Source organism: Chiloscyllium plagiosum, unplaced genomic scaffold, assembly GCF_037043375.1.
Source record: "Chiloscyllium plagiosum isolate Xiang-an unplaced genomic scaffold, Cpla_swu_hap1 HiC_scaffold_44, whole genome shotgun sequence".
Taxonomy (NCBI): Eukaryota; Metazoa; Chordata; class Chondrichthyes; order Orectolobiformes; family Hemiscylliidae; genus Chiloscyllium; species Chiloscyllium plagiosum.
This window is the reverse complement of record NW_028270182.1, coordinates 16,297,240-16,317,935: the sequence shown is the minus strand read 5'-3', so window position 1 is coordinate 16,317,935 and position 20,696 is coordinate 16,297,240. Positions and strand designations below refer to the sequence as shown.

General features: G+C 41.7%; 1 pseudogene; it reads right to left on the bottom strand.

Annotated features, from left to right (window-relative positions):
* Window positions 1–9,232: 9,232 nt before the first annotated feature.
* Window positions 9,233–11,610, bottom strand: LOC148137323 (putative G protein-coupled receptor 139; annotated as a pseudogene).
* Between the last annotated feature and the right edge of the window lie 9,086 nt (window positions 11,611–20,696).

Here is a 20,696-nt window from a genome sequence, read left to right as displayed (position 1 = left end):
TTGGTAAAACTTGTGACTAAGTCTGCAGATAATTTACCCATTTCACTGATGCAAGTCACAATACAACTTCCCAGGCTTCTTTCAAGGTTAATTATTAGTATATTTGATAACTTTTGAACTACTTTTATTTTGTACTTTCAACAGTGTTTAAGGCGGTGAGTTATTTTTAAACACATTGTAACAGCAGTTTAACCATTAACTCAACCTATATACATGTACAATTTACATATATGCAAAATTCTGACTGCAGAAACCTTTGTTAACATTAACTGCATTACTTGAATTCTGTGTCATCACAATTACCAAATACCACTAACAAAGCTAGCGAAAGGATCAAAATATAATTTTGTAAAGTAAAATAATAATTTGAGCTGGGCTCCAACTCTGAAAATATTTAAACCTTGAAATCAACGTGATATTGAAAAGATATATTTTAATCCATTATGTTCATCTATAGCAAAACCAAAAATGTTTTTTTTTATTTGTTACTTTTATTCCAAATATTACCTTTTGGAAACTTCACTGACGAATACAGCAGGTTCCATAGATGGCAATGAGATATAGGTGCAAACATTCTATTTCAGCGGTGTTGTTTGAATTCATGGCTATCAGAATATCTCTCCAACTTGTCCTCACATATTGTACACTTGGAAAGGCAGATTTGATGACCTTTTAACATCAGATTCAAAAAAATGGCAATAATCATCTCTGAACACAGAGCCCTTTTTTACTGCAGTGAAATGCTATCCTACATGTGCTCATCTCCATCAAATGGCACATGAGATTTAATGTGTCCATATGCCTTCTTATTTGCTCACTTCTTTAAAAGGTGCTGTTACCTGTATCATGATGGAAATATCTATTGTGGCCTGCATACTCTTTTTGACCGCATTTCACATTTTCTGGCATGATTAAGATGAGAAATTGAACCGCCAATAATTATAAGATAAATGTAAGTCTTGATTTGAAATGGGAGTGATCTTGATTTTGTCCAGTTTAGTTCAAGTTTTGAATCAATTTTTTATTACTCCAATTTTAAAAAATAATTATAACCCCTGCAATTGTCAGCTCAGACTGTCAGCAAATAAAATGTTCCCAGATTTCAAATCAAATAGTCAGAATCAAATCCAGTCAAAATGTTTTACCTTCTAGAGGAAGTTTCTTCATGATAAGCGTTTGGTATCCATTTGGTAATAAGAGAAGTTAACCACAACTGACATGATCTCTTCCTTAATATAGAACCAGTGAACGGATAATATAAAATTGTACTTGTTTAAATTGTTTTATCCAAAGTATTAAAAGTATCACTGAACATCACTCTAGTCAACAAAAAACAATGTGTCCATAAATGAAGGCTGCAAAATTAGGTGTTTAACTTTCTCTTTTCATGTATTCAAGGAAAAATCAAGTTTTGTCGACTTGAGAATAAAAGAATTGTGCCTCGCATCAAGCTCAGTTAGACAATTTACTGATAAAATCATCCAACATTAATCAACAAAATAAGACCTACTCGATTATCTTTAGAAGGATTACAGAAATACAAATTTCAGTTCTCTCCACTTACGGAGAAATATCAGGAACAATTAATGAATTGGCCACTGACCTGACAGAATCACTTCCAATTTTGTTTCAGCATGAAATATAACAGCGAAAACGCTTAGAGAGTATTCACATTTTAAATATGAAATTGTTTAAATAGAAAAGTATAGAGCTGCTTAAGGTGGGGTGAACCAGGGTGGAAGAAAAAAAATGAAAATCTTAGTTATTTCTCATGTGTTTCCATGGCAAAAGGGGCATTATTCGGTAAAGACTCAATAACATTTTAAATTAACTGAAGGTTTTAGAATATGTATTGCATAATTTCAATCATCTCTACCGAGCATAAAATTAATCGAACAAAGGCTAGATTGGTTGCAATGGGATTCACTGATCCACAAGTGGCAAAAATTGTAAATTTTGTTCCAATTACTGAACAAATTTGCTGATTTTTTTCAAAGTCAGATCATTAACTGATGAATCCATGTGCTGTGTGTAAACAGATATATTTTTCAAGTATAAATCAAAACAAAAAACATCAAATTTAATTGGTAATGTGATGTGAACTAAGTTTCAATGTGTTTCTTCTCATAATTCCATCTGCAATTCAATCAGGCAGAAAGTGATGTAAAGATTGGTTTATGCATTTTCAAAAGTACAAGTAAGGATTAATATCCTTATCTGTGATTTATGTCTACTCTGCTTCCTTTGTACATTCTACTCAGACAGGTGAATAAAGAGGCATCAAAGAGGACTCGATTTTCCAGGATATTTTTTAAAAAGTACTCTGCTTCTTCAGCTGTCAATATCCTGCAATACCCAGTCAGAAGCTGATTACTGATTGTCAGTTTTTGTGAACAGGACAACAATGTGAAATAAAAATGTTTGATATCTTACTTTCAGATTTGGAATTAAAATATTTCTAAAGCTATTTGTTAACAAGTCAGATTAACAAGACAGGATTAGTTTCCATGTTGTTACTTGAAGACATAAAAATTATAGTCAGACAAGGCAAACAAAATAGGTGGCCCATTTTACCAAATAACATAAATCAAACCAGTTCCTTCAATAACTGCATTATGAAATGATGATAACTGCTGCTCGATTTCACTTTTCTCATTCTTTCATCATTGTACGAAGTCCAATATTCACCAGATCATATTTATGAGGATTGCTTCTTGTTTTGGGAACATCAGTAGTAAGTAAGCTTCTGTTTGTTTTGTTGTTCACATGAGATCTGTGAGATAAAGGCTGAAGGTAGGCTTAGTGAGAAAGACAGTGAGGAGGAGTAAGCCCCTGGTAGTCAGAAGCCTAGTGAGGAACTGTTTAATTATGTACAAGCATTGCCTAAATTTGATACGAACGATGTGGAAGCATTTTTCATCTCATTTGAAAAGGTGGCTAAACAAATGCAGTGGCCAATGCCAAACTGGGTTTTGTTGATCCAAATGAAACTTGTAGATAGGGCGAGTGAGGTATTCGCATCACTATCAGGGGAGGTAGGAGTATGAGGAGGTGAAAAAAAGCCATTTTAAGTGCATATGAGCTTGTACCAGAAGCCCATAGACAATGTTTCTGGAATCTGTGGAGGGACCTTGGTCAAATCTATACTGAGTTTGAAAGGATCAAACAGAATAATTTCGATAGATGGATGAGAGCTTTAAAAATCGAGCAAACCTATGATGCCCTAAGAGCGGTAAGTATTTTGGAAGAATTCAAAAATGTACTGCCTTAAGTAGTGCAAACTCATGTGGAAGAGCAGAGAGTTAAAACAACAAGATTAGCAGCTGAGGTGCCTGATGATTATAAGCTGGAATATAAAACTCGGTTTGGCTTCCAGAATCAAGTTCAGTCCATGAGGGATAGAAATTGGGGCAAAGAGAAATCCTCACGTGGAAAGGGAAAGGTAGATTTCAGTGCAGATCATAAGGATAACTTACCACAGGGTAAAAAAGAAACCCTTGAGGGGGACAAAGAAGTTAAAAGGCTTTGGTATTTTCATTGTAATAAAGTGGGCTACACAAAATCACAGTGTTGGTGGGATAGGAGAAAGCTAAATGTAGGAAAACCAGACAAGCCTGGAAGTTTTGTTGGATTAGTAACAAAAAGCACAAGGGGAGTCAAACAACTGAGTGTTCATCAACAGAAATATTCAACAGTGGAGATAGGGACTTTAAGCTTGGTGTTGGCATTCCAACATTTCAGTGTTTCTCCTGCAAGTAATGCATCTGAGACAATTGCATACACTGATCACAACCCATTGACATTTGTGGAAACATTTAAAGATAGAAATGCCAGACTATTCAGATGGAGCTTGGTGTTGCCGCCATTCAGTTTGGCAATTGTGCATGTGGCAAGTCATGAAAACGTGATTGCTGATGCCTTATCGAGACTTGAGTGGGATAAGGAGGTGTTTGGTGGTGGGTGTACTGCGGCCTGAATTTGCATGTGGTTGTGTATGTTTGCATGTCTGTAGTTAGTATAGTGCATATGTGTGTTTAGACTAGTAACCGGGTTTTAAAGGTTTAAAAATGAAGCCACCTTTTGATATTGTTGGTTCATTATGTTTTAAGGTGGGAAGTGTCACAAAGCCAGTCCGTTCTTTCCTAAAAACTGTTCCTTGGCTCAAGGATACTCTGTTCTTGATGTTTTTCAGAGGGACTCGAGATGGAAAAAAGTGTGTGTACAAGAGAGTGTGTGTGCACTATAGAGAGTGTGCGTGAGAGAGAGTGTGTGCATGCGAGAGAGAGTGTGCATGCAAGATAAAGACAGCGCATGCGAGAGACAGTGCGCATGTGAAAGAGAGTTGCATGCGGGAGAGAGCGCATGTGAGAGAGAGTAGTCTGTGCCCATGAGAGAAAGAGTGCGTGTGTGTGCGAGAGTGCACTTCTGAGACAGAGTGTGTGCATGCGAGTGAAGAAAAGAGTGCATGTGCAAGAGGAAGTGCATGCGTGCAAGAGATTATCTGCATGCCCTAGAGAGTGTTCTGGTGCTCAAGAGAAAGAGAGTGCTTGCGTGTGAGAGAGAAGTGTGTACATGCGTGCAAGATTGCATGCATGTGTGAGAGAGAGAGAGAGAATGTGTGTGTGTGTGTGTGCGAGAGAGTGTGTGCGTACGAGTGTGTACAAAAGAATGAGAGTAAGTGCACAAGAAAGAGTGTCTGAGAGAAACAGAATAGAGAGAATGTATGCGCTTGTGAGAGTGTGTGCATGTGCAAGAGAGAAAGAGTGTGTGCGTGTGAGAGAGCGTATGTGTGCGTGTGTGAATAAGTGTGTACGCAAATTGTGTGTGTGCACCTGCATGAGAGTGTGTGCATGCGAGTGTGCGCGTGTGTGAGAGAGTGTGTGCATGTGAGTATGCGTGCGAGAGAGAGTGCACACACGCAAGAGAGAGTGCATGGGTGAGAGAGTGTACACAAGGGAGAATGCATGCAAGAGAGAAAGAGTGGACGCAAGAGAGAGTGTGCACGTGCAAGAAAGAGAGTGTGCGTGCAAGAGAGAGTGTATGCACACGAGAGAGAGAGTGTGTGTGGGCAAAGAGTGTGTGTGCAAGAGAGTGCACGTGCAAGAGTGTGCACGTGAGAGGGAGTCGTTTTGCGTGATCCCTTGCAATGTTGTTTCTGAGGTTTGAGGAGAAGGAGATGAGCATGCCCAGTGCTTTTCTTATCTCTCCACCTTTGAATCCTTTCTCACTTAGAATTTGTGAGAGTCCATCAGAAAACACTGCAAGCTGCAGGAAGTGCAAAATAAAAGCTCCCTGTCTACTCATAAAACGGTTCACTTGGAGGTATCTGAAACAATTGCAGTGGAAACACTCAATTTAATGTGTATAATGTGAGGATTACTGCTCAAAGAGAAATCATTTCCACATTGCAGGTGAGTGTGTGTGCATGTGTGTGTGTGTGCTTGTCACTGTGCGTGTTGATGGTGCTGTCAATTTGGATGGTGCTGTGAGCTGCTGCAGTCCCTCTCTGACTGAATCCTTGAGGATTTTCACCCTCCACACCCCCTGGAGGCCAACATAGGGAATCATTTTAATTACAAGGAGCTTTGTTGCATTATTTTGTCTCATCACCCGTGACAGGAAATGTCTGTTTAGGACTACGTTGGAGTAGCAGCCCATTGGAACCAGGAAACTTTATGTTGAATAATAGGGATCCCAGTCCTTTGTTATCATTAATAATGTAGGGAATTCATTTAACGAGGTATTTTACTGCGTTACTGAACTTCAGTCTGAATCTAGACAAGGTTGCTGCATAAATAAATGTTCAGTGGGTAGGTTCTGATAATGTCACATAATCACCTGCCACAATATTTCACATCATAACGGCACATAGTTGGCTGTTTGTGACATTAATATGGGGTCTGTTGAGACTGTGTTTAATAGTGGAACAATTTCAAATGAAACATTCTACTGAATTTCATCAGAACCCTCCGAAAGATTTGATTTTGCTGGAGACTCACAGAAGGTAGCAAGCTGATCGGAATTGACCAGTAAGAAATTACATTTCCCCAGATTATTCCTTTTGATTGTGCTGTGATGGGGAATCAGCAGGTTCCCAGCTATACTCTCAATGCCGGCACTAGCTTTGGGACTCTCTGTCAGTATGTGATTGAATACTTTCCACTATTGATATTCAGATGAGCTGCATTGGTTTGAGCACTGTGTTTTTATTCAGTTTAAATGATTGCCTGAATTTGACTTTGATTAAATGGCAGAAAGTCAATCTGTTTGATATGTTGAAGTCATGTGGGGTGCTGATTTGGGTTCACGTCACCATCTGCAATTGCAAGCTGTACAGACCGCAGCATGGTCATATTTGCACTGGACTCCTCTTGTGAGCTTGAGCTTAATGGTCTGTGGGTGTGGATTTGAATCCACCACGGCAGCTGCTGAAGTTTAAAATTCATTCCAATTTGGAATTAAAATACTCATTCATGTCTCCATTGTTGGAAGCCCATCTAGTTCGCTGAGCCCGTTTCCCTCAGGAAAGGCAGTATGTTCTCCTCACTTGTCCCTTCATGTGACTCCAGATCCTGGGAAATTGAGAATTGGGAATAAATGCTGACCTCGCAGTAATGTACACATTCAGTGTGCGAGAAGAATCATGTTTCAATCAGTGAGTGAAATGTTCTTGTTTAAAGAGGCCAGCTCCTACCCGAGAGTACAGAAGGACAGCTCAGAGACATATGGACACTTGGAATGAACTGATCCACTAATAACGTGATTTTCCCAGTCCACCCAGGTTGAAGTCCATCATGATCATTGTAACTTTGCCTCTCCTTCACATCTTTTCTCTCTCCTGGTGTATCTCGTGCTCCAGCTCCTGACTACTGTTTGGTGGTCTGTACATGACATGACAGTGACAGAGATGGGGGACAAGAGAGGGTGAGACAGACAGGGAGGGGGAAGGAGAGAGGGAGCTAAGGACAGGGATAAGGGCAGAGAGAAGGACAGGGAGTGAGAGAGACAAAGTGGAAAAATCAGACAGGGATAAACAGGATTTAAGACAGGGACAAACTGAAGGGGTGATATTGTTTGTCCCGGCTTGCTCTCTCTCGATGGGTTCTCACACTCCCTCTCTCCAGTGACACAGACCCCGCTCCTGGAGTTTCCTTCAGCCTGGGAACGTATCAGTGTGTCTTTATTTTTATTGTATTTCTATGTCTCTGTCTGTCCAATGGGGTCTTTGTTGTTTTGTGGAGTGGATCCCCCTTTCCTATCTCTCTTTTTCTGTCTGTCCCTCTTGTATGAGAGTGATACAATGCTACTGTCTGCTGGGCTCCCTGCACAACAAGCAGATTTTGTTTTGGTGGAAACATCACAGTCTATGAATTTCTTGCACATTTGTTTGATTCTTCTAAGAATGTCTTTGGAGACACAGAGCAGTTTTATCCATCCCGTGTGATGTTGCCACTGAGATATGAGGAGAAGATGAACATGCCCAGTGCTGCTCTCATCCCTTCCACCCTTGAATCCATTCTCACTTAGAACTTGTGAGAGTAAATCATAAAACATTGTAAGCTGCAGAAAGTGCTATAAAATTCACGCTGTTTCCTCAAAAAATGGTTCACTCAGAGGTGCCTGGATACAATTGCAGTGGAAACACTCTACTTAATCTGAATAATGTCAAAAATACTGCTCACAGACAAATCATTTCCAAATAGCAGAGAAGCAAAACATTTCTCTTAGAGTGTGGTACACAATGAAGGACCTCAGTCCAATTGAAGTCTTTTCCACACTGGCCTTGAGAATGTCTGTGAACATGTGTGTGTGTGTATGTGTGTGTGTGTGTCACTATGCGCATGTGTGTGTCTGGCTGTCTGTGTGTCTTACTGTGTGCATGACACTGTCTGTGTGTGTCACTGTGTGTGTGTCTGGCTGTGTGTGCCTATCTGTGTCACTGTGGGTGTGCGTCACTCTCTATGGGTGTGTGTATGTGTGTTGATGTTGCTGTCAGTTTGAATGTGCTGTGAGCTTCTGCCCTCCCTCTGTCCCTCTCTGACTGAAGGTTAGAGGGTTTATTCCCTTGACCACCCCCCACAGTGGTGTGTGGAGGCTAGCAGAGGGTGGTATTGTATCACTTTCGTCGTAAGGGGGCTTCATTCCATGACTTTGACTCATCACCCCATGACAGGAAATTTCTATTTGGGACTGTATTGGAGTAGCAACCCATTGGAATTCAGCAGCCTGATGCTGAAAAATAGGAAGTCTAGCCATTTGTTATCATGTATAAGTTTTATTTATTCATAATATGAGGAATTCATATAATTAGATATTTTACTGCGTTTCTGAATTTCACTCCGAAGCCAAACAATGTTGTTGCATGAAAAAATGTTTGGCGAGAGGGTTCTGACATTGTCATGTAATCACCTGACACCATTTTCCTCATCGAAACAGCTCATAGGTGGCTGTTTGTGACGTTAGTATGGGATCTGTGGAATGAGATGATGTATTTAACAGTGAAACATTTTCAGATTAACTGCTCTACTTAATTATATCAGAAACCTTCAAGGATTTGGTTTTGATGGAGACTTACAGAGGGTTCCAAGCTGATAGGTGTTATCCAGCAGGAAATGCCTTTTCCATTGATAATTTCTTTGGATTGTGCTACAATCGGGAATCCATAGGTTCCCAGCTCAACTCTCTCCCTGCACTGGGATAAGGACTCTCTGTCAGGATGTGATGGAAAACTCTCCACTTGCCTGGATGGATGTAGTTCCAACAAACGCTCAAGAAGATCAACACCATCCAGGATAATGCAACCCACTTGACTTGGCACCACATCCCCAAACATCCCCTCCCTCCACCACTGAAGCTCAGTAGCAGCAGTGTTTACCATCCGCAAGGTGCACTTCAGAAATTCACCAAAGATCCTCAGACAGTACCTTCCAAACCCACAGCTACTTCCACCCAGAAGGACCAGGGGAATAGGTAGATGGGAACATCACCACCTCCGAATTTCCCTCCAAGTCACTCACCATCCTGATTAAGAAATATATTGTCATTTCATCAGTGTTAAAGGCAGCTCAGCAGCACCATCTCCAGGGGCAATTTGGGATGAGGAATAAATACAGACTCAGTCAGTGATACCCACATCCCTTGAGTGAATCAAAACAAAAAATTATGGTCTGAATGAATAGGACCCTCCTGTGTGCTTCACAGAGGTGTTTTATTTATTCATAACACAAGGACTTCATGTAAGTAGGTATTTTATTGTGTTACTGATCTTTGCTCTGAACCGGGACAATGTTGCTGCATAAATAAATGTGTTTGTGCAACAACTTAACCTCTGCAGCTTGAAACCAACTGTACTGAAGTGATATAGAAAAGGTGAGTAATCGTTAGGAGTGATTCCTTGAATGACATAATATAAGAAATATACAACAGTGATTAACCACAGGAGGATGGAGCTCCCAGAGATGGTGCAGAGTAAAATCACAGACTTCCTTCTGCTCTCCATCTCTGGTCTTTGTGATTCTCTTTTTTGATCTCACCCTTCAGCCTCTTCCGGACTTGACTGGTCACTAAAATGTGTCTGACTGTCAGAGCATTGAGCAACAGAATTAAAGCGAATGGCAGTAAAGGGGTCAAAACTGTATCAAGCCAATCTAATGCCACCCACCAAGTCTCAGTATAGTAGCTTGACTTTGTTTTACAGTAGAATGGCACATTGTTGATTATCCCTCGAGGCACATATTGAAAATAGAAGGGGATGTTTTTCAAACAGAATAGGGTGCAGGTTGTTGCTAGAATCACAATTGCAGTTTTCTCAGTGCAATATTACATTCTCATCTTCTGACAACAAATGGTCACAAAGCAGTCAAAGGAGAAAGTGACAGTGAACCAGGCAGAGCAGTCCCTGGCTGCACGACGCAGCAACCCTGTAACACTGCACACAGGAGTGATGTCTAGGAAAGACCGTCCATAATAATAATAGGGAAATCTCCACAGAATAACCTCAGTGATAATGACCGTCAAATCGGCAGCTGCCATAGCCACCAGGTAGCGGGTGGTGCAAGGTGAAACACTGCACTTTCCCTGGGAAAAGATTGTAATCGCCAGCAAATTAATTGTGGGAGACAAACGGAAAAGAAACAGTGAATTATTGATCATGAATTCTCCCTGCCAGTTCCAGAGAGCAACAATAAGATTTTAGCATGAAAAACTGGTTCACTGTATGAGTGGAAGTGGTTAATGTTGAGTGAATTTAAATTTTAAGAGTTGCACACCCACCTCAGATTGTCCTCTAGCCCAGTCACTCCAAAGATCATGGGGCTTGGGGAATGATGGAGCTCACATCCTCTCCTCAGAGAGCAGAAGGAAGTCTATGATTTTCCAAGATAAGTATGTGAATTAGTGTAACAGATTCTCACTTCTCTCAACCCACTCTAGCAAGCACAGAACACCATGAGAAATCTTGATCCCAACTCAGTCATAGTCAGGCACTTGGACTATAAATCATTCAAACTCTCCCCTTCTCCTTGGATCAGCTCATTCCCTTGGTATTGGACTAAATCCTGATTGTAGTCACAACAGGACCAGGAAACAGGTCATCAGAACATGGATAAGGTTTCAAACAAGACGACTCAATGAGTCTTACACAAGTGCAGCAGAACAGAGAGTGCAAGGTTCCCTTAGTGACAATGTGTTGGGACTGCTGTGATACTTCCCCTGTAAAATTACCCATCTGTACATAAACGTCTCAACATGCAGGGATTGGAAAGGTAACCTGTCAGGATTTGAATGTCCTGGCCAGAGGCAGTGAGGCGGAGGGAATTTCCAGATGGGAGAATAGTTAGCTGAAGCTTTACAGATCAAAATTGTGAATTCCCCTCAATTTCTTTTCTTAACAGAAAAATAAGCTATCCAAAATTTAAAATTAACAACTGATCCATCATCCACTGCTGTTTGTGGAAGAGAGTTCCAATCCTCTTCCACTCTTTATGTGTAGAAATGTTTCCTATTACCTCTCCTGAATGCTCTGGACCTTATTCTCAGACTCTGCTCCCTCATCCTGGAATTCCCATCCAATGGAAAGTTTATCTTTTCCTGCCTTTTCTAGTTAATATCTTGTAGGACTTCATTCATATGACTCCTAAACCTTAAAATTCCAGGTAAAAAAGGTCTCATTTGTATGACAAAACCAGAAATTGCTCAGCATGTCTGGCAGCATCTGTGGGAGAGAGCACAGAGTTAACGTTTCGGGTTGAGTGACCCATCTTCTGAACTAACCTGCCTGATCTCTCCTCATACTTTCAAGTCATATGAAACTGGAACAGATGACAGAACGCTGAGACCAGAAAATGCTGCAGCAGCAGTGAAGTTGGGAGTCTCTGTCAGTGGAGAATTGTACCGAGAATGCTGCTCAGTGAATTGCTGTCACAGTCCCGGTAAATGGATAAGGCTGACCAGTCAGTGAGCTGGAGACGTTATTGTTTAAAAGGTAAAACCAGAGAGCAGATCAGCAGCAGATTAAAGCAAGTTCAATTGTTGTAACGCCATACCTGGGATGCCAATAAAACCAAGAATGGTGCAGAACACCTTCTTCACATGATCAATTGGTTGATGCATTTTTCTGTGTGAGGTAATCGGTCCCTTCAGGCAGCTGACAAGCTCCTTGTTTGAGACTCTGAGCTGATGCATTCCCAGAGAGGCTGCCTTATACTGTGTGGAAGCTCCTTGGGGAGATCGAGGTGACAGCATTGCTCGGCTTTGTTGCTGTTTTTCACATTTCGGGAAATGAACAAAATAATTACAATAACAAGTTTAATCCCAATTATGCAGAATCATTGCTGCTCAGTACATCATAATGAAATAACAAAAACAGAATCTGGAATCTGTCAGCAATAACGCTGTCCACTCAAACACCACGAGCCCCATCCCAAGATCACAAACTATTTCAACTGATGCTGCATCGAGACAGTTCATTCCAAGTGTGAAAATATGTCTCCGAGCTGTCCTTCTGTACTCTCGGGTAGGAGCTGCCGTCTTTAAACAAGAACATTTCACTCACTGAGTGAAATGTGATTCTTCTCACACACTGAATTTGTACATCACTGAGAGGTCAGCATTTATTCCCCATTCCCAATTTCCCAGGATCTGGTGTCACATGAAGGGCCAAACAAGGAGAACATACTGCCTTTCCTGAGGGAAGGGGTCTCAGTGAACAAGATGGACCTCCAACAATGGAGACATCACTAACCTCCCTCTTACTGTAACTGTCCATCCAGATACATCACTGACCTCCCCCTTACTGTCACTGTCCATCCAGATACATCACTGACCTCCCCCTTACTGTCACTGTCCATCCAGATACATCACTGACCTCCCCCTTACTGTCACTGTCCATCCAGATACATCACTGACCTCCCCCTTACTGTCACTGTCCATCCAGATACATCACTGACCTCACCCTGACTGTCACTGTCCATGAGATACATCACTGACCTCCCTCTTACTGTCACTGTCCATCAGATACATCCCTGACCTCCCTCTTACTGTCACTGTCCATCAGATACATCACTGATCTCCCCCTTACTGTCACTGTCCATCCAGATACATCACTGACCTCCCTCTGATCATTGCAGCTACAGCAGCTAACAAGGAAGGCAAATGGTAGTTTTGACATTTATTATAAACAGAATAGAGTATAAAGGTCGGGGAGTGTTGCTGCAAGTGTAGAAGGCAGGAGAACAATCTCAGCTGGAGTTTTGCAAACAATTTGGGGATATAATTGCATTGGAGGCAGCTCAGTGGGAGTCCATGAGATAATTCCAGAGATGAAGGCGTTGTCTATTTCCTCCTTAAAACAAGCTCGACAACTCCAATTGGAATGGTCTAAACGAACGTGCCCAGGTGTCACCCAATACTGAAACGGTCAAATCAGTACAAACATGAGCCAATACCAATGTACACAGTCCCGTCTTTATCAGGAAACGTTACAATACCCTTTAATTACAGACATACTATCTCTAATCCTCTTTGGCCCCTTCAGTCCTGAGTCTTTTGGAGATTTACGCAGTCTCTGTCTCTCTTTCTCTCTGGCTCTGTGAAGCTGCTTTCTCTCTCACTCACTCTCTCTGGAAGGTCAGTTGTTCTCTGCCTCTTGTCGTGCTGATGTTACTCTCTCCCTCCACTCTCTTCCCCCACTGCCTGGGCTCTCCTTCCCCTCTCCCCACTCTCTCTTTCCCCCTCCCCGCACTTTCCTTTCTCACCCCCACCCTGAGCTCTTTCTCATCCCTTTCCTTGCTCTCGTTCCCCACTTCTCTGCGATCTCCTTGACCCCCCCATCCCTGCAGTCTCCTTTCTCCCACCCGTCAGCACTCTCCTCATTCCCCTCCCTGCACTCTCTTCTTCCCTCCCCATGCTTTCCTTTATTACCCCCTCTCCGTGGTCTCGTTCCCCGCTTCCCTGCACCCTCTTCTGCCCCCCCAAAGCTCTCTTTTTCCCCCCGCTGTGCTCTCTCTTCCCCACAAGCACCTCTTTCTCCCCCTTCCCTGTGCTCTCCTTTGTCCCCTCCCCCGCTGTCTGCCCCTCCCCCGTGTTCTCTTTGTCCCATCACCCCAGTGTTCTCTCTCCCCCCAAGTCTGCTTCCCTGCCAACCCCTTCCGTGCGCTGTCTTTTCCCCCTCAGCCTGCTAATGTCTTGCTTCCCCCTAAGATATTTGCCACGCCCTCAAATTTATGTCCTAGATGGAATCTAGGATGAGAGGGCATCAGTTTAAGGTGAGAGAAGAAAGAATTAAAGGCAAATTGAGGGGGAACTATTTTTACAAATTGAATGAGCTGCTAATGGAAGTGTTTGAGGCAGGTACATGAACAACATTTAAAAGGCATTTGGACAAATGCATGGATAGGAATGGATTAGAAGGATATGGGCCAAATGCAAGGAAATGAGGTTAGCGTGGATGGACATGTTGTTTGGCATGGGCCTTTCTCTGTGTGGTAGGATTCTATGACTCTGTGACTCTACACATCAGTGACCTCACTCTGATTGTCTCCATCCAGACAGATACATTTCTAGCCTCACATATATTAACACTGTCCAACTGTATCAAAAAGTGACCTCACTTTTATTGTCAATGTTCATCCAAAAACATCAATGATCGTACTCTCAACATCACCACATACCCAGATACATCACTGACCTTACTCTTACTGTCACCGCACACCCAGATACATCACTGACCTTACTCTTACTGTCACCGCACACCCAGATACATCACTGACCTTACTCTTACTGTCACCGCACACCCAGATACATCACTGACCTTACACTTACTGTCACCACACACCCAGATACATCACTGACCTTACTCTTACTGTCACCACACACCCAGATACATCACTGACCTTACTCTTACTGTCACCATACACCCAGGTACATCACTGACCTTACTCTCAACGTCACCACACACCCAGATACATCACTGACCTTACTCTTACTGTCACCGTACACCCAGATACATCACTGACCTTATTCGTTCTGACACTGCACACCCAGAAACATCACTGACCTTATTCTTACTGTCACCGTATACCGAGATACATCACTGACTTTACTCTTACTGTCACCGTACACCCAGATACATCACTGACCTTACTCTTACTGTCACCGTACACCCAGATACATCACTGACCTTACACTTACTGTCACCGTACACCCAGATACATCACTGACCTTACTCTTACTGTCACCGTATACCGAGATACATCACTGACCTTACTCTTACTGTCACCACACACCCAGATACATCACTGACCTTACTCTTACTGTCACCGTACATCCCAGATACATCTCTGACCTTATTCTTTCTGATGCTGCACACCCAGATACATCACTGACCTTATTCTTACTGTCACCGTACATCCCAGATACATCTCTGACCTTATTCTTTCTGATGCTGCACACCCAGATACATCATTGACCTTACTCTTACTGTCACCGTACACCCCAGATACATCACTGACCTTAGTCTTACTATCACAGTACATCCTGATGCATTACTGACCTTACACTTACTGTCACAGTATATCCAGCTACATCACTGACCTTACACTTACTATCACAGTATATCCAGATGCATTACTGACCTTACACTTACTATCACAGTATATCCAGCTACATCACTGACCTTACACTTACTATCACAGGATATCCAGATGCATTACTGACCTTACACTTACTGTCACAGTATATCCAGCTACATCACTGACCTTACACTTACTATCACAGTATATCCAGATACATCACTGACCTTACACTTACTGTCACAGTATATCCAGCTACATCACTGACCTTACACTTACTGTCACAGTATATCCAGCTACATCACTGACCTTATACTTACTGTCACAGTATATCCAGATGCATCACTGACCTTACACTTACTATCACAGTATATCCAGATACATCACTGACCTTAGTCTTACTATCACTGTACATCCAGATGCATTACTGACCTTACACTTACTGTCACAGTATACCCAGCTACATCACTGACCTTACACTTACTATCACAGTATATCCAGCTACATCACTGACCTTACTCTTACTGTCACAGTATATCCAGATACATCACTGACCTTAGTCTTACTATCACTGTACATCCAGATGCATTACTGACCTTACACTTACTGTCACTGTATATCCAGCTACATCACTGACCTTACACTTACTGTCACTGTATATCCAGCTACATCACTGACCTTACACTTACTATCACAGTATATCCAGATACATCACTGACCTTACACTTACTGTCACTGTATATCCAGATACATCACTGACCTTACACTTACTGTCACAGTATATCCAGCTACATCACTGACCTTACACTTACTGTCACAGTATATCCAGCTACATCACTGACCTTACACTTACTGTCACAGTATATCCAGATACATCACTGACCTTATACTTACTGTCACAGTATATCCAGATACATCACTGACCTTACACTTACTGTCACAGTATATCCAGATACATCACTGACCTTACACTTACTGTCACAGTATATCCAGATACATTACTGACCTTACACTTACTATCACAGTATATCCAGATACATCACTGACCTTACACTTACTGTCACTGTATATCCAGATACATCACTGACCTTACACTTACTGTCACAGTATATCCAGCTACATCACTGACCTTACACTTACTGTCACAGTATATCCAGATACATCACTGACCTTATACTTACTGTCACAGTATATCCAGATACATCACTGACCTTATACTTACTGTCACAGTATATCCAGATACATCACTGACCTTACACTTACTGTCACAGTATATCCAGCTACATCACTGACCTTACACTTACTGTCACAGTATATCCAGCTACATCACTGACCTTACACTTACTGTCACAGTATATCCAGATACATCACTGACCTTACACTTACTGTCACAGTATATCCAGATACATCACTGACCTTACACTTACTATCACAGTATATCCGGATACATCACTGACCTTACACTTACTGTCACAGTATATCCAGATACATCACTGACCTTACACTTATTGTCACAGTATATCCAGCTACATCACTGACCTTACACTTACTGTCACAGTATATCCAGATACATCACTGACCTTACACTTACTGTCACAGTATATCCGGATACATCACTGACCTTACACTTACTGTCACAGTTTATCCAGATACATCACTGACCTTACACTTACTGTCACAGTATATCCAGATACATCACTGACCTTATACTTACTGTCACAGTATATCCAGATACATCACTGACCTTACACTTACTATCACAGTATATCCGGATACATCACTGACCTTACACTTACTGTCACAGTATATCCAGATACATCACTGACCTTACACTTATTGTCACAGTATATCCAGCTACATCACTGACCTTACACTTACTGTCACAGTATATCCAGATACATCACTGACCTTACACTTACTGTCACAGCATATCCGGATACATCACTGACTTTACACTTACTGTCACAGTTTATCCAGATACATCACTGACCTTACACTTACTGTCACAGTATATCCAGATACATCACTGACCTTATACTTACTGTCACAGTATATCCAGATACATCACTGACCTTACACTTACTATCACAGTATATCCAGATACATCACTGACCTTACACTTACTATCACAGTATATCCGGATACATCACTGACCTTACACTTACTGTCACAGTATATCCAGATACATCACTGACCTTACACTTACTGTCACAGTATATCCAGATACATCACTGACCTTACACTTACTGTCACAGTATATCCGGATACATCACTGACCTTACACTTACTGTCACAGTATATCCAGATACATCACTGACCTTACACTTACTGTCACAGTATATCCAGCTACATCACTGACCTTACACTTACTGTCACAGTATATCCAGCTACATCACTGACCTTATACTTTCTGTCACCGTACATCCAGATGCATTACTGACCTTACTCTTACTGTCACCGTACACCCAGATACATCACTGACCTTACACTTACTGTCACTGTATATCCAGATACATCACTGACCTTACTCTTACTGTCACCGTACACCCAGATACATCACTGACCTTACTCTTATTGTCACCGTACACCCAGATACATCACTGACCTTGCACTTACTGTCACTGTATATCCAGATACATCACTGACCTTACACTTACTGTCACAGTATATCCAGCTACATCACTGACCTTACACTTACTGTCACAGTATATCCAGATACATCACTGACCTTATACTTACTGTCACAGTATATCCAGATACATCACTGACCTTATACTTACTGTCACAGTATATCCAGATACATCACTGACCTTACACTTACTGTCACAGTATATCCAGCTACATCACTGACCGAACACTTACTGTCACAGTATATCCAGCTACATCACTGACCTTACACTTACTGTCACAGTATATCCAGATACATCACTGACCTTATACTTACTGTCACAGTATATCCAGATACATCACTGATCTTACACTTACTGTCACAGTATATCCGGATACATCACTGACCTTACACTTACTGTCACAGTATATCCAGATACATCACTGACCTTACACTTACTATCACAGTATATCCGGATACATCACTGACCTTACACTTACTGTCACAGTATATCCAGATACATCACTGACCTTACACTTACTGTCACAGTATATCCGGATACATCACTGACCTTACACTTACTGTCACAGTATATCCAGATACATCACTGACCTTACACTTACTGTCACAGTATATCCAGCTACATCACTGACCTTACACTTACTGTCACAGTATATCCAGCTACATCACTGACCTTATACTTTCTGTCACCGTACATCCAGATGCATTACTGACCTTACACTTACTGTCACCGTACACCCAGATACATCACTGACCTTACACTTACTGTCACTGTATATCCCGATACATCACTGACCTTACTCTTACTGTCACCGTACACCCAGATACATCACTGACCTTACTCTTACTGTCACCGTACACCCAGATACATCACTGACCTTACTCTTACTGTCACCGTACACCCAGATACATCACTGACCTTGCACTTACTGTCACTGTATATCCAGATACATCACTGACCTTACTCTTACTGTCAACATACACCCAGATACATCACTGACCTTACTCTTACTGTCACCGTACACCCAGATACATCACTGACCTTACGCTTACTGTGACCGTACACCCAGATACATCACTGACCTTACACTTACTGTCACCGTACACCCAGATACATCACTGACCTTACTCTTACTGTCACCGTACACCCAGATACATCACTGACCTTACTCTTACTGTCACCGCACACCCAGATACATCACTGACCTTACACTTACTGTCACCATACACCCAGATACATCACTGACCTTACTCTTACTGTCACCACACACCCAGATACATCACTGACCTTACTCTTACTGTCACCATACACCCAGGTACATCACTGACCTTACTCTCAACGTCACCACACACCCAGATACATCACTGACCTTACTCTTACTGTCACCGTACACCCAGATACATCACTGACCTTATTCGTTCTGACACTGCACACCCAGAAACATCACTGACCTTATTCTTACTGTCACCGTATACCGAGATACATCACTGACTTTACTCTTACTGTCACCGTACACCCAGATACATCACTGACCTTACTCTTACTGTCACCGTACACCCAGATACATCACTGACCTTACTCTTACTGTCACCGTATACCGAGATACATCACTGACCTTACTCTTACTGTCACCGTACATCCCAGATACATCTCTGACCTTATTCTTTCTGATGCTGCACACCCAGATACATCATTGACCTTACTCTTACTGTCACCGTACACCCCAGATACATCACTGACCTTAGTCTTACTATCACAGTACATCCAGATGCATGACTGACCTTACTCTTACTGTCACCGTACACCCCAGATACATCACTGACCTTAGTCTTACTATCACAGTACATCCAGATGCATTACTGACCTTACACTTACTATCACAGTATATCCAGATGCATCACTGACCTTACACTTACTATCACAGTATATCCAGATACATCACTGACCTTAGTCTTACTATCACTGTACATCCAGATGCATTACTGACCTTACACTTACTGTCACTGTATATCCAGCTACATCACTGACCTTACACTTACTATCACAGTATATCCATATACATCACTGACCTTAGTCTTACTATCACTGTACATCCAGATGCATTACTGACCTTACACTTACTGTCACTGTTTATCCAGCTACATCACTGACCTTACACTTACTGTCACAGTATATCCAGCTACATCACTGACCTTACACTTACTGTCACAGTATATCCAGATACATCACTGACCTTATACTTACTGTCACAGTATATCCAGATACATCACTGACCTTATACTTACTGTCACAGTATATCCAGATACATCACTGACCTTACACTTACTGTCACAGTATATCCAGCTACATCACTGACCTTACACTTACTGTCACAGTATATCCAGATACATCACTGACCTTATACTTACTGTCACAGTATATCCAGATACATCACTGACCTTACACTTACTGTCACAGTATATCCAGCTACATCACTGACCTTACACTTACTGTCACAGTATATCCAGATACATCACTGACCTTACACTTACTGTCACAGTATATCCGGATACATCACTGACCTTACACTTACTGTCACTGTATATCCAGCTACATCACTGACCTTACACTTACTGTCACAGTATATCCAGATACATCACTGACCTTACACTTACTGTCACAGTATATCCAGATACATCACTGACCTTACACTTACTGTCACTGTATATCCAGCTACATCACTGACCTTACACTTACTGTCACTGTATATCCAGATACATCACTGACCTTACACTTACTGTCACAGTATATCCAGCTACATCACTGACCTTACACTTACTGTCACAGTATATCCGGATACATCACTGACCTTACACTTACTGTCACTGTATATCCAGTTACATCACTGACCTTACACTTACTGTCACAGTATATCCAGATACATCACTGACCTTACACTTACTGTCACAGTATATCCAGATACATCACTGACCTTACACTTACTGTCACAGTATATCCA